Source organism: Callospermophilus lateralis, chromosome 5, assembly GCF_048772815.1.
Source record: "Callospermophilus lateralis isolate mCalLat2 chromosome 5, mCalLat2.hap1, whole genome shotgun sequence".
Lineage (NCBI taxonomy): Eukaryota > Metazoa > Chordata > Mammalia > Rodentia > Sciuridae > Callospermophilus > Callospermophilus lateralis.
The window spans coordinates 116,338,078-116,354,290 of NC_135309.1; the positions used below are offsets into that span (position 1 = coordinate 116,338,078).

General features: G+C 35.7%; 1 pseudogene; it reads right to left on the minus strand.

Annotated features, from left to right (window-relative positions):
- Positions 1-2,136: 2,136 nt before the first annotated feature.
- LOC143400492 (RNA-binding protein 4 pseudogene) lies at positions 2,137-15,694 on the minus strand (annotated as a pseudogene).
- Positions 15,695-16,213: the final 519 nt, after the last annotated feature.

Consider the following 16,213-nt stretch of genomic DNA (forward strand, 5'->3'; position numbering starts at 1 on the left):
TCTTGATTTACATTAAGACCTTTAGTGAAATGACCAAAATATCCCCATCTCTCAATCAATCTGCATTGGGTATTGAATCTGGCATGGGAAACATCAGTCTTAGATGGTCAAAGTAAGAATCTAGAAACCTAAAGTAATTTAACAAGACAATGATTCTTGAGAATTCTGTAAATATTAGACTTATAGATATTTTCCTTCTGCTCTTCACACTGAGGCAGAGTCAGGGAAAAAAAATCAACTGAAAAACACCAGAACAATTTTTCAATCCTTGAAGGGGGTATAAAGTTTATTGGAAAAAATGTAAAACTGACATTCTCATAAGAGAAATAAAGACAATAATTGTCAACGTTGGCACATTTATTAACACTATTCTTGCTATTACTACTGGTAACACATAATGAACCCTCTACTCTATATGTTAAGCTCTTTCCCCTGCTTACCTTTGTAAGGAAGTGACTACTATTTTCAGTTTATATGGAAAGGAAGTTGAGACTAAATAATTCAATGAACATCACATAACTGAATCACATAACTGATCACATAACTGTAGCTGAATCAAAAATTGAAGGTAAATTTATTTGATTTTTTAAAAAAATTCTACTTTAGCCACCATACCAGGATGACTTTCCTTAGCCACCAGTTTGTTAAGAGGTTACACATGCTTTATATACACAAGTAAACTGAAATGGAATAATTTTTCTGATAAGTTGGACTGCTGATTTCAATCTAGGATCTGATTTCCCTTGTTGATTTTATTTTTCCTTTTCTACTTGTGCAGATGTTGGCAATGTCTTTGCATCTGCCAGATAAATTGACCAGCAAATTTCTTCAGTGAATGCATCACTTACGCCTGCCATGACTGACGGACTAGTTCTCTGTGGCCAAGTATCTCTGAGGACTATGAACTGCCTTGGTAGACTGGGACAGCCATTCCAATTTGAGTACATTCACCTTTGGATTTTAGTTTTAGACCTACTCCTTAATTTAGTTTATCACTTTTCGCTTCAAATTCTAAAAAAAAAATCAATTTTATCCTTAGTTTATACATTTCAAACAGTAATGGCAATGGTTGACTCACCATTTCCCAAACTGGTCCACCTTCCATGATGAAGCCAAGGAGGAGGCCACAGCCCAGGTAGCAGATCTATATTGCTCTGAGTCTATTCTCATGGAGAATAGCATTCACCTTTTACTATCTACAGTTCCTGAATTTTGGGAGTTCCTTCCTTTCGTCTTTTCCTTAAAAACTGTTTATTTTTAACAGAAAAATTAAAAGTGACTCAACTGTATAGGTCTAGCCTTTGGGCCACAAAGAGCTCCAGGGGCAGTGACAATCTCACTAAGGTCATGCCCAAATCTAATCTCCACCAGAAGCAGGAGACAGGGAGGAGCTAGCCATGAAATCACAGTTTCTGCAAACAATGAGGCTGCTGGGAAATCAGCATGAATGGAAAACTCCAGAAGCACTGAATGGAAGGAAGAACAGGAAAATGGCAGGAGCAAGGAAAGTAAATGGGAAGGTCTGAACTTAACAAGGTAAATTTGAAGCCAGATTTAAAGTTAGGTAGTCAGTGTAGTTAGGTAAATCGGGTCTAATATTGAGTGAAATCTAAAATGGAGGCCATGCTGACAATGAATTCCAGGAAAAGCAGGACAACTCATGGAATGATAATGAAGTCCCGAGGCCCAAAATCCATCCCAAAGGAATGTTAATGGAACCCAGGAAACAGCCCCCAACAGATTTGGAGATAGCCCATCCCAAAGAAGTGACAATGAAGTCCTTCCTGCCCAGATTACTTGTTTGGCCCATGTCCCAACCCTTCCCGCTTACATTCCATCACCAAAACTATAAAAAGGGGAGACAACTGCACTTCCACGGATTCCACCTCTTGGGTTCCCTTCTTCCTCTGGGAGAAGTCTTTTCTGCTGTCCTTTAATAAACTTCTAATTTCTACTCTGACCTTGCCTCGGCGTGCTCTCTGGTGTTATTCTTCAACATTGGGGAAGCAAGGACTTGTCACCGGCCAACAGCGGTAACAAATTAAGGCATAAAGTTGCTGAGGGGCTGAAGGCACAGAACAAGAGAACATCCTAGAGACTGGTGTATGTGCTCATGTACAATCATAGCTGGGAATTTCAGCTGACACACACCCATGTTGAAACTGTATTATCAAGGTCCCTGATGGCCTACACTATATCCTCTGCTTGCTGTATGCATATAAAGACTTACTTTTCCATGATGTCACATCCAATGACTGGACCATATTCTTCTACCTGGGCCTGAAGCTCCTTGTTGGTACAGGTGGGACTGATATTACCCATAAGCAACTTTGTTGAGGTTTTGCTGTTACTATTGGCTTCCACATTGATATTCACTCCAGAAAGCTGGTAGTGGGACAGATTGCTTAAAGCACACTCAGGGGACATTTTTGTCTTCTATGTTCACAAAGTCATAGTTCTTAAGTCATGTCACAATCTAACACCTTCCCTTCTGCTTGAGGACTGAGTGAGTCTCTTGTTGTGGCCTCCCTGGGCAGATGTACAATAAACTGTTTCACCAACTCAACCCAGCCACATGGAAATCAGCAGGGCATCTTCCTTGTGGTGCAAATGCTGCTTGGGATTTCTATATAAGAAGCAAATAATGAATAAACCAAGTAAGACAGTATAGATGGCAAAGATGTTGTTTATTACCTAAAATTAATCTGATCAGCAAAAGAAGCAATAGAAGGTTTCAATCTTTCTCTTTGAGCCTACAGGTGCAGACTAATTCTTTTACACATTATATTCTTCTCCTTCATTAAATACTTCTTGTTCTACATTGCAAACTCCTCCTCAAACTCTTCCCCAGGTCTTCCCCTAGAAATAGTTCATTAGGACTTTCTCTTCGTTTAATTTTCATGTAGTTTTCCTATTTTTATTCTGTTGCCATAGGTGAAGTTTTAATTTCTGGGCACTTATTTCTATGAGTAGAATAAGTATGGTACAGTTGAATCCCAGCTCTTAAGTGTGTTTCATCGGATTTTCACAATGTTGTTAGCTCTTTTCACTTCTGTGGTTTAAAGATTGCCAATCATTCCGCAGCCCTGCCTTTTTCTACGCTTGCTGTCTCTCTTTCTTAAGGTGTAATATGTCTGCACTCTGATAAATTGCCAAGTTTAATTCCTTCTGTTTAGCTAGCTCACTTTGATTCCTTTCTCTTCATTCTAAATCAGACAATCCCTTCGATCAATATGTTCTACTTAAGAGGAACTGGTTTCAAAGCTCAGTTTCTTAGTTCATATCTGAAAAGGAGTGGAATTACAGTTGAAAAACTCTCTCTTCTATGCAATACCTGCTATGTACCTAGAGAAGATTCAGATCATAGATTTAGGTTGCTCAAGAGATATGGATTCTCTGTGTGATCTCTTCTTGTTTTCAGTAATAAAATAACACCAAAATGTTTGTGGGTAATTTGATGGACAGAACACCCCCAAATTTCTGCTTAGTGATGAGTGAAACCTTCCAGTGGAAATTCAGCTATTTGAATGATCAGGACTAACTTTGAAATTATAAATAGGTTTTGAGAAAGGACATTACTGGTAAGTTGCATTTCCAAGAAACATATTTATGAAAAAAATGATATGTAAAACAAGATGGATTTCACAAACCTATTTTAGTTTCATAGAGCCAAGCAGACTTGCAAGCCCTCAAAAAGTATTTTGGCTCCTCATTTTACTGACTAGAAAGCTGATGTTAGAAACGCAAATTGACTTTTCTGAGACTACCTAACTATTGAGTATCAGAGTTCAGATTGGTGTTTTCTTAGTATAATATTCATGGTTTACTTATCCTACCAAGGGCTGGATCATAGATGTGCTTCCACTTGAAGTTACTTGGGGATATTTACTGCAGCTCACTTTAATCAGGTCAATTTAAGTACTATTCCCATGACTTCTGAGGATTTTGGAATTTTCAAAGTGAATTTAAGTCCCTGGAGATAAATAACTACAAAGCTAGAGAGTCTAGATCAAGATCGTTTCCACAGAACTTGATATTCTAAAAGGTAAAGATAACCCTATTTCATCTTCATTGTAGGACTACAAGTCATGGGAAAGAAGCACGCTATAAATATTTATGGATTCATGGAAGTATGTCTTAGGTTTGGTTTCCCTGAAAGCAGATCCTGAGACAGAAGCTTGAATGGAAGTAATTTCTTTGAGAGATGTTCCAGGAAGTGCTGGTTGGGAATGGGGCTGTGAGCCAAGAAAGGGTATTTTGTTACTGTAGGCAAGTAGGGCTCAGTGCCTAGTGAGAACCTCTGAAATGTTGAGTAGAATATGCCTCAGTGTTGTTCTACTCCAGGGAAGCTGTGGTACTTTTTTTTTTTTTTTTTTTTTTTAACCAAAGCTTCCAGGTGATTGAGTTTCTCTTGGGAGTGGGTACTTTGGGTCGGCTCTGAGTAATAGCTTTACTCTGGTTCCTAGGGCATTGGTCCCATTGAAATGCATTGGTATGGTGAGTGCTGAGGGTGTATGGATCCTGTCTACTATACAGGGAAATGAACAGTGATGGGGATAGGCAAGATTAAAGCATGCAAGCTCAAGGGAATCAACCAAAGGAATGTTGAATCTCATGATACTTTCCTCAGAAAACTGAGTCTGGGTTTAATAGGTATCATCAGCATGTCACTGGCTTGTCTTAAAGATGGAGATTCCGTGGATTTTTTATGGAATTTTTTTGTATAATATTGAAGCTGACATACATTCCCTGAATATTCTTGCAGGGTATCCCTAAATATTCATAGTAAACTTTTGGTAAGAACTTTATGTAGAGCTTCTTGTTTTAGAAACATGACAGATTTGGAGAGTGAGAGTCAGAGGAGGAGTTGACAGAGGGATACCTAGACAGCTGAACATCAGTGGATTGCACATACATGAATTGAAGCTAACAATAAAATGTTTAAAATCTGTAAAATATGACGTAAATTAATATTTTGAGAAATGTCTTATCATGGTTAATATCTTAAAATCTTATTTTTAAAACCAAAATGGGAATTTGAAAGATTGAATCAAGAATGTAAAGAAACAGCCAATGAACGAAGACACCTAAATCTGAATGGCTCAACACATCCTCTAAAAGGCATAAAAATGAGCTAAATTAATGATTAAAGCTCTGCAAATCCCATTCTTGTGAATGACTACAAGTTACAGCAAAGTTCAATTTCTTTATAAATAGAAAAATAAACATTAGCCTTCAGTAGAGTTATTTTTAACTTCCCACCCCAATATTTTCAAAGACCAAAATGTTAAAAAAATGTATAAAAGAAAACAGAGAATTTTAGGGAAACACTTATGGAGAGATAAAAGTAAAAAGCATGGAAAATAACTTTTTGAAACTGCATAGAACAAAAAGAAGAAAGCAGGCAAATAAGAAAAGAAAGAAAAAAAAAGATGCTAACTTTTCCCATTTGTCTCTAACACTAAAATAGGCATTCTGCTTTGTTTCACTGAAAAAGAGGGTGATCTAGAACAAGGGATTCTGTAAACCTCCCAGATTATCATTCCTGGCTACCATTCCTGCAGAGATGCAAGCTCACTTCATCTATATTGAGAAGAAAACAGAATTTTATCAAAACATTTTACCCAATGAAAATTGTCTCTAATAAAACCACCATACACCAGAAGAACCCTGTCATATAGCTCATGAACTAAATCAGACATCCTCAAACATTTGACAATATGAGAAAAATGTGCCTTGAATAACTTTTCTAAGAGCAAGGCAGATACGAAAAGAGACTTGACAACTAAATGGAAATGTGGGATTTGGGATTGTACCTCCACCCTTTTATGGAAGACATTATATGAGCATTTGTTTTTTTATTTGCAAGTGAATAATTAGAAAAAGAGACATAAGCTGTTCAATAAATAATAAATAAAAACGTAATAAAGGTCAATAAAGAAAATCAAAACAACCACCAAAAGAATGAAAATTAAAGAAAGAAAAGGGTCAGAAAAAAGTGCTTGGAATGGGAAAATGGAAAAAAGGCAAATATCCGATATATGAATAACTGAAGTCCCCAAAAGGAGAAAAAAAATCAATGGAACAGAAGATTTAGAATAACAATCTATGAAGATTTTACAAAAATAAAAGAAAACTTGCATTTGTACATTGCCTACTGGGTACTCTCAACTTACATAATTTGAGTGATTAAATCTGAGGCATATCTTAGTAAAACTTTTGGATTGTAAAGTTCAAGAACATCCCAGTTTTCTAAAACAAAGGATCTAATCAGTTGCAAAAGCAAGAAACTTAAAGAAAAGCAACAATAAGGCAGTGGTTTCAAGAAATTCAAGAAAGAGATTTGCAATCTGAGTATTTTATTATATTTAGCCAAGACATTCTTCAAATATCAAGACATAAAAAAACATTTGAAACATATAAAAACATGATGAATTCTGAGTAAATGCTGAGAAAATACAGAACAAATGCTATAGATTGTAAAATTGCAGAGTTGAGACTAAAGATATTAATCATATCAATACATGTGAATAAGCTTAGCCATGTTAAAACATGAAAATTATTTTCAATTTGGCTAACAAACCAAGTTCCAGCTATACACTTTAGAAAAGTATATTTCCAAACCAAAGCAATTCAGAAATGCTCAAAGGGATAAATCAAAGTACAACAGGAAAATAAAAAGCATAGTAGGAAAAAGAGACAGTGAACAGCAAAAGATACTGACATTTCTGTTAAAGATGCATGTGTCACTGTGATCACAAGGATCACTGTGATCACATCAACTCAAATTAAGAAATGTTTTAGCAAATAATTGACCTGAACTCTTCAAAATTTTCAAAATGTCAAGGTAATAAAACACAACAAATTGAGGAATTGTCCAGATTTAAGGAAACAAAAAGAAACTTGATAACTAAATGGAAATGTGGAATTTTGGATTGTACCTCCACCCTTTTATGGAAGACATTGTTATGGGAATACATTATATTAATAAGGCTCAGATAAAATGAAAATATTGTATCGATGAGGATTTCCTAAAATTGACACTATGTTCAATTGCTATGATTACGTAAATGGATATACTTGTTCTTAGGAAATGCACACTGAAGTATGCAGAGTTAAAAAGTCTTCATATCTGTCCAATTTACTGTCCAATGGCTCTGAAAAAATATAATAGCATATATGTAAGTGTATGTGTAAAATGTCCAATAGTTCTTTATACTATTATTGTGACATGATTTACATAAATTTTAAGCTTATTTTGAAATAGTAAAGCACAAAATTATATTCAAGGGAGATATACAGATTAATTTAGGTATTTGTAGCCATTGGAAGAATTTGAGAATTTTTTTCTCAAGTTTTATTAGGTTATAAAACTTATCATTTTGGGGAGAATCCTTTTTAAAGGGCTTGGTTATTAGGCTATGATTGGCTGCAAATGCTACCATGTTTAAAATAGTGTTAGTCTTAAGGAGAAGATGTATTTTCAATTTAATTAAAGTGACTTTGACTCCCTGGAAAGAATCATAGCAAAGGAGGAGAGAGCAAGGCCTCCTTGAATGTGGTTGCTTTGGCAGGTTTTCTGAGAGGCTGTTTTCATGCGTGTATGCTAAATACAAGCTTTTAAAAATATAAGATCTTCTGGAATTTCTAAATTTAACAAGCACATTTCTGCTGAATTATAGAACTCAGTGGTGAATTCAACAAAAGTAGAGCCAAGGGCTCTTGGAAGTAGTAGTTTGTGAAGCGATGTTTCTTAGGCAGTATGATCAAGTTGCTAGCCAAGGATACTTTCTTTTTTATTGACTTGAAAAGAATCAAGACATTATATGATAGATAAAAATATGTTTATGGGGGTGGGGCTGTAGCTCAGTGGTGGAGCACTTGCTTACCATGTGTGAGGCACTGGGTTCGATCTCCAGCACCACATAAAAATAAATAAATAAATAAATAAAAGACTGTCCATCTACAACTACAAATAAATATAAATAAATAAAAATGTTTATGAACTTCCAGATTCAATATAAAATTAAGTTCAAATGACATTTGACAGAGTCACTTTACTCATTTAGCTATGGGGAAAAAAAGGAATGCAAAATATGGAGATATTTCACTTTATGGTCCTTCATTTTATTTTTCTTTAGTCCATAACTGTTATATTTAAAATATCCAGGAAAGATTTTTAGTTTTTTTAAAAGCTTAAAGATACAGAAAAAAGTACAGAAGCTAGATCACTGAATAGCTATGATTCTACTGCCTAAACTAATAAATATTAACCTTTTCTTATTTTTACTTCAGACATATTCTTAATCAAAGAAACACTATTTAAAGGTGGATTGGTTACATTTATTTCCTGTAGCCCCATTTCTGCCCCTCCTTCCCCCAATTACTATTATGAATTTTGTAAATATTCTGGGAGTCCATGTTTATTACATGTTTACCCATAAATTTGATTTATATATACATACATATATGCATGTGTGTAGTATATAACATTATATATGTGTGTGTGTGTGTGTGTGTGTGTGTGTGTGTGTGTGTGTGAATGTTCAAAATTCGTTATGTGAATATTAAAATATTCATATGTTGTATGACAGTCCTATATTTCACAAAATATTGGTATGGGAGCAGTTCAGTGGGACTATACTTAATTCTAGTTATTTCACTTTAATTGCTTTATAATATATTAGTGTTTAAACTACAACTTAGCTACCACTGTGCCTCTATGAATGGAGATTAATTGCCCCTTCTTAATTTTTGTCATTATAATCAATGTTGTAATTAGCAATTGGTACATGACTTTGGGTCTAGGTAGATAAGTTTTTTTCTCTGTCAATACACACCTAAAAGTAGACGTGTCAAGTTTAGTAGATAATATTATGCTTCAGAACAGTTCAAAGACATAATTGCCCTTCAAAGTAGTTATACAAATGTATACTCATCACCTATGATTTTTGAGTCCTTGTTTCCCTAGAAACTTGCCAGTATTTGGAACTGCCAAAGTGTACATTTTTGGAAATTTTATGATTATGACAGGTGTCTCATTGTTTTAATTTTGTATTTTCTTGATCATTAAAGAAGCTGAGAACTTTTCCATGTTAATTAGATTTCCTAAAATGTGCATTGCCTGATCATACCCTTTGTCTATTTTCCAGGGATTAAAAGGATTGTTTTGTTTCATACATAGTATATTGAATTTCTTTTATGATTTAGATGCTAAACATTTGTCATATATGTATGTGTGTGTATATATATACACACATATATGTGTATGCATATACAGCAAATATTTTCTATTTGTGACTTGGTTTTAACTTTAATCATGTCCTATGTTCTACATGAATTTCAACATCAGTTTATTTTATTAAGATACTTAAATGGATATTTCATTGAATTTTTAACTTAGTATTGACATCTTCCATATTATGACTTTATATCTAACATCATGTATGCTTTATATTTTCATTTACTTAGATTATATTTTATGTTCTTAAATATGATGAATTTAATTTTACCTATTTGTTAATTATTCCTAAGTGCATTATGCATTTGTTGCTATTATGAATATTTTGTTTTACATTTCTTAATTATTGCTGATAATAAATATGAATGCTCTTGTTTTATTCTTAAATATAATTCACAACATTTCTAAATTCTCTTATTAGTCCTAATGGTTTATAGATATTCTTTCACTTTTTCATGTAAATAATATTTCCTGCACATAATATTACTTTTGCTTTAACTTTTCAATTATTATTTCTCTAGTTCTTTGTCTCAAACTTAATGTCTTTGGTATGATATTGATTTGGGGGAATGCTCCCAAAGTTAAACCAATAGGAGTGGTTTTTGGTTACTGCTATAAATCTTGGCTATAGTCATTTTATCAGGCAAAGGACATGCTTTTTATGACTAAAGTCTGAAAATTTTGTTTTATTGTAAATACATGTTGGATTTTATAATGAGTTTGTTTGAATGAAAAATCATGTGGTTTTTCTTTCCAAGGGGGCATATGACTGAGGCTGAGGCTGAGGCTGAGGCTGACCTAGTAAAACAAAGGAAAGACTTTTAGCCCATATTGGGGAAGTATTTTGTTTTACTGTTTTTTGTTTACTTGTATGTATATATGTATGTATGTATTTACTTATTTTTCTAATAGATACAAAAAACATTTCCTCAGTTTCTACAAGATGTAGTTCTGAGGAATAAGGTAGTAAAAAGAGAACTTAAAAGTGAACCAAAAGTTAAAAAGTGGATGCTAATCCTCAAAGTCCTGTGTCTGCAGCACACCCTGATTCCATCCTTGTTAGAATTGTTAATATTCTTAACTTTTAATTTTAATTTGAATGATAGCTCATATGCATCCCAAAGCTAAAGGAGGGTTTGTGATAGATCTCAATACCACTGCTAGTAATTCAGAAAACAAATGTAGCAAGTTTGGAAGTTGACAAGGAACAAAGATGTTGATGAAATACAAAAATAAAATTCTATAGTGCTAAGAATACATTTAAAAAACTCTATAAAAATGGGGTCCTTTCTGTTTCAGGATAGAGATGGTGGTCTTTTCTCCATCTCATATTCAATACATTTTGAAGTAGATTAATTAACCACCTGGGTAATGGAAGAAGGAGATTTGTGTATTAGCTGGAGTCTGCAGAAGGTATAGACTCTAGAGTAGCTACCCACTGTGGTGTGAAACAAGGTACTTGGCTTTTCTAAGCCTCAATTTTCTCACTTCTAAAATAAAATAATGCAGAAAAGCACTTAGTAGTGTCTGGCATGTAATAAGTGTTCAATAAATGTTAGTGATTATTTTTATTATTGAGAGGAAAATAATCCTTTTTAAAGTTAGCTCTCCAGATACAGAGATTTGAAATCTAATGTAGTTCTGTCATAGCTATTGACAGATTTTCTTCTAAAAGGAGTTAAATTCCAGTTAGCTCTGAAACTTTTCTAAATGTTGGAAAACCTTTAATAACTCTCTCATGTAAGTACAAAATGAAAATGTGTCAGCTTGAGGCAAAGAGAGCAGGGAGGTAGAATGGTTATCTTTAAAAGTAAAGCAGCAAATTTAAGAGCAATTTGACACTGTCCCTTGCTGTGACAAGCTAGCTGTTAAATAACCAAATGATGGCAAAAAAGAAATGAAATGATGCCTGATGCCTGGCCATTTTGGTTCAGCTAAAGACCATGACTCAGTGATAATAGGGAGTGCAAAACACCAGTAAAATATGGAAGGTTGCTGCCTTGAAGAAAAGCACAACTGGAGGTTGGTCAAGTACAGACCACCACCGACAATGGGAAAGTTCTTTAGACCAAGGGTTATTGACTAAGTGAATAGATGCAGGCAGATTGCTACATGAACTGCTAAAACTACAATTACACCTTGGTTCTTGGAAACCACCTAATTAGTACAATTTCCAGATGGGTGGAACTGTCCTCCTATCAGAAAGTGTCAAAGGATTTTCAAGTGATTAAGACTTGACTCTGAAGCCAGGCTTCTTGGGTTGCAAATCCCTATTGTTTAATGGGTGTGTGACCTGGCAAGTTATTTTATTTAGACCTTCAGTTTCCTCCTCTTCAAAGGGGGAATAAAAATATTCTCTATATCATAAAGTTGCTGAAAATAGAAAAAGAACTAACATGGGTAAAACACTTAGAAAAATGCTAGATATGTGCAATTTACTAAATATTAATTAATGATACCCTTATTAAAAACAAAAGAGACTGTAGTTTCTGATTATTTGGGATATTTGTTTGTGTAGAGGTGGGGACTAGGCCAAGTGTTTCAAATCATTAGGCATCTGACCTTCAGGAAGCCAGTTTCCCTACAAACAGCAGAGCAGCAGCAGTTCATGGATACAACAGTTGTGGCCAGTGTCTGAATGTGAAATCCAGTCTGTTGTTCTATGTGGGACTGAACGCATCTTGCTATATTGAACATGAGTGCTCATATAGGAAGTTTGGTCTGAGGCACAGAGCCAAAGGCAGATATTTGAACATTTGAAATGTAAAAATAACTTTGGATTTCTGACAGAGGAAGCATGTGGTGTTATGTTTTAGACATTAGGTGTCTCCCCAATGCTCACATGTTAGACAATGTTAGGAAGTTTAGAGGTGAAATGATTGGGTTATGAGATCCTTTCATTCCTTGAACAAATATTTATGAAGCATCTGTTATAGTTTAGATGTGAGGTGTCCCCCAAAAGCTCATGTGTGGTAAAATAATGCAAGAAAGTTTAGGGATGATATAATTGGGTTAGGATAGCCTTAACCCAACCAGTGCATTAACCTAGTTGAATGGATTCAGTAGGTAGTAACCATAAGAAGATAGGGCATGGCTGGAAGATGGAGGTCATTAGGAGTGGTGCCTTTGGGATATATTTTGTTTCTGGTGAGTGAAGCAGTCTCTCTCTGCTTCCTGATTGTCATGTCCTGAGATGATGCTTTTCTCCACCATACTCTTCCACCATGAGTAGTGGAATGGAGGAATGGAATTGTCCACCTAGGGACTGAGACCTCTGAAACCAGGAGCCTCAAATAAACTTTTCCTCCTCTAAAATTGTGGTCTTTTGACCACAATGGCAAAAAAAAAAAAAGCTGACTATCCTGTGAATATCAAATAGACAGATAGAAATAATATTATTTTGATTTTGTCTTCTTCTTATCACCTGATTCATTGTGAGAAGATCAGAATATCATACATTAGGTACAAGGGAGCCACAAATAGAAGAAAGTTGAAAGTTTAAGTTTTGTTTATTTACATGCATTTTTCTTTTTATGTAACTAAGTAAAAATCAAATAATTCCTGAAAGCATTTGAACCATTCATTTGTATCTCTTAGACCTGAGGGATTAAGGAAAGTTTCCAGGAGGAAGCAACTCAAATTTTGAAGCTGAAGGTTGAGTGAACTGGCTGGAAGAGGGGATGAGGTAGAACATGTCAGGCAGAGGGAAGAGGAAAGTGTTCTTGACCACAAACATCCTTCTTGAGTATTGCTTCACCCCAGTACCACCATCATTTGTTTCATGCTGACTTTTTCCAGAGACATTGCTTTGCAAGACAGCAATGATATCGGGGCACTCCAGCCCTCTAACTTCTGAAATAGAAACACTGCCAATTACACAGGAAATGTCTAGGGACCCTGATGGGCCAAGATGCAGGGGCCTTCCCATAGGCTGCCTGCATGGAGAACTAGAGTAGCATTGGTTGTATCATATTACAAAGGTTTCATCTCTCCTACTACTGGACACTTAACTACCTGATGACAAGGACTACATCTTATACTCAGCACCTGGCATAGTCCCTGGTACATACATAAGGTGTTCTTTATGATGTTGGTTGAATGAAGAAATCTTTGCGAATAACACTTGTGAATTCTTTTCTGAAAGCTTGCCAAGAATGGAAAGAACTTCCTGACAGACTTTCCTTCTTGAGCTTCAGTGGCCCTTTTATTGCCTTCAGGAGAAAAGATGTCTATCTTCATTTCTTCTGCTTCTTTCACATAAATGCTAAGTTCATAAAGTTTGCTCCAGCATGTGCCTTGTTCTTTTAAATGAACTCTATTTTTTATTTTTCTCTTGCTCAAATAGAAGATCCATCCTCTAGGGACCGACTTTCATTTATTTGGGTGAAGCTATTTCAACTCTCCTTTCTCCAGTACTCCTTTCCTTTCTCCAAATCTCCCTTCCAATTGGTGTTTTCCTCTCCTTTATATGAACAAAATTCTTCATATATTGTTCTTTTAGCAGTTTCATATTGATTGTTATATTTTTGCTATGTTTTTCTTTCTTACAACCCCATGAGCTCTTAGAAGGCTTGAAGAGGTTATGGTTTATTCATTTTTGTAGCTTAGCAGGAGCCAAACATACTGTAGTAGACACATACAGAATTTCCCCTAATATCTTCTTGATCACCCCTCTGCATTTAGCTTCATTGGGGAGCAGATGTCTCTGTAGGCTTCTGCTCACTGTAGTCAACAGCCTCCTGCCTCTCTTTCGTCCTGGATTCCTCTGAATTTAAGACACTGGAAAGGGATTGGGAAAGGAAATGGAGAATGCTTCTTTAGCCTTGAGAGCATATGGAGCTTAGAAGAATGGAAGAAGAACCATAGGTGGTCTTTCCACCTATGGTAAAGTGGAGTTTTCAGATAATTGCTCCTTTCAGATAATTTCTCCTTCAGGGAGAAAATTTTAGGGAACAGGCTTGTGCATCTCTAAGAGTCCCAGAAGGATCAAGGCCCAGTGTCCACAGTGATGTCCTTAATAATGCACTCTCACATTCATTGCTTTCCATCCATTTTATTTCCTTCTTTCTCTGTGCCCTTACTTCTGTTCCTTGGGATCACATCCCAAAGACATTACTTGTACCCAATTCTTTGCCTTAGATTCTGCTTTTGAGGGAATTGAGTTAAAACATATATAGCACATACAAATATTTTTAGAATGAAATAAGAAATGATGAGTAACCAATGAGGTAATGAATGAAGGGGTAAATGGTTATGTTCATAGTCAAAGGAATTCTGCTCCTTTTTTGTTTACCCTAATACAGAGAATGCATGCTGGACATTCGTAACCTGTTTGATGGCTTTACTAGAGAAGTCAGGCTGCCTGTTTCTCTCCTGCCTCTGCCTCAGAGAGGCCACTGTAGTCCTCTACATGAACTTCCTGTTGCTCACATTTCCTAAACTTGAAGTAGTTTGTTTCAGATTAAAGATGTGAGAATTGAAGCCACAGGATATGACCAAATTAGCCTTAGGCCAACAATAGCAGACCCAAGTGAGTATTTTTTTTCACAGCTTGATTAGAAGAGCTAGCATCTGAGAAGTGGAGGATTATTACATCTGATTTCCAGGAGAGCAGCTGAGGCATTATTTTCCAGCAGGCTCACCACAGAGAAGTGCCCAGGTTCACAGCACAGTTCTTCACTTCAACCCAGATTTGTCCTCCCCGCCTGAGTACCTTTCCAATGCTGGAGCCCTTAGTTCCCCAGCAGCCTCCAGATGCAGACGGGAGTTGCCTGAACTGCTTTTCCTCCTTTGACCAATTCCTTCATCTGGAGTGATTCTGCTGCCTCTTTGAAATTTGCCTCTAAATTTAGATTTTCTTAATTTTACTTAGTTTCAAAAGTGGCCTAAGCGCCTCTTGGGTTTGTGTGAGAATCAAGAAGGAAGGTTTATACATGACAGAAAAGGGGCAGCTTTTTTGTAAATGCTTACTTCTGCAGGCCTCTTGAAAACTGGTATCAGAATAATGCAGGGGGCTGGTTAAAACATATAGATCCTGGGGACCTACACTAGAACTACCCAATCAGAACCACTAGCTGTTGTTGCCTGGGAGCCTGCATTTCCAACAAGTTCTTTAACAGATTTTGATGTCCACTCAGATTTGAAAAACACTTTAATTTGTTCCTTCTATAATGATTTCTCCTCTTTTTTCAACATGATGGTGAACAAGATTCATTCCAATATCTATTTCTGTACAGCTTTGGATCGAAACCAGAACTAAAGCAGATTTGCTATGCAGTTTTTCTCATTAAATACAAGGTCAAAGAGGTAATTACTCATTTACTTACCATAGTAGGTAACCACAGAGATATTCCTATTCATGAAATATTCTGTTGCAGCTGGTTGGTTATTTTCCTCTTCTTCTCCCAAGAGGGAAAGTCTTCTAACCTGGGTAGCAAAGGCCAAGCTCTGCATTCTGTTTCAAGCCAACGATAAGGAGGCAGCTCTGAGTTACCAGCAATTCTTTACCTTTTTACTCATTAGAATCACCTGGAGAGCTCAAAACACACCAACACTCAGGCCTAATTCTTTAGAAATTCTGATACCTGTCTATTTAGAAAGTTCTCTAGGTGAGCTTCTAGCAAGATAACCAGCATGTATCAGTAAGGGCTTGGGCTTACACATGGATTTCAGGTCAGGATTTTCATTGGTGGAAAACATGGGGATGATTATGTCAGGTTGAAGTAACCATAAACAATGAAATTGAGGCATGAACATATGGAGGGATCTAGAAGGTAAATATATTCAAATTTGGTCAGATTTCACCTCCAGAAAAATGTATATGGATACATGTACCAGATATTCAGTTTCTCATGGAAGACCTTTATGAAGATATGATGTTAGCATTTATGAGGTGACATTTGAAACTTACTTCTAAACTTTGGCAAAATATCAGGAAATATGTAATTTACTAAATTACTTGACAATAAATTT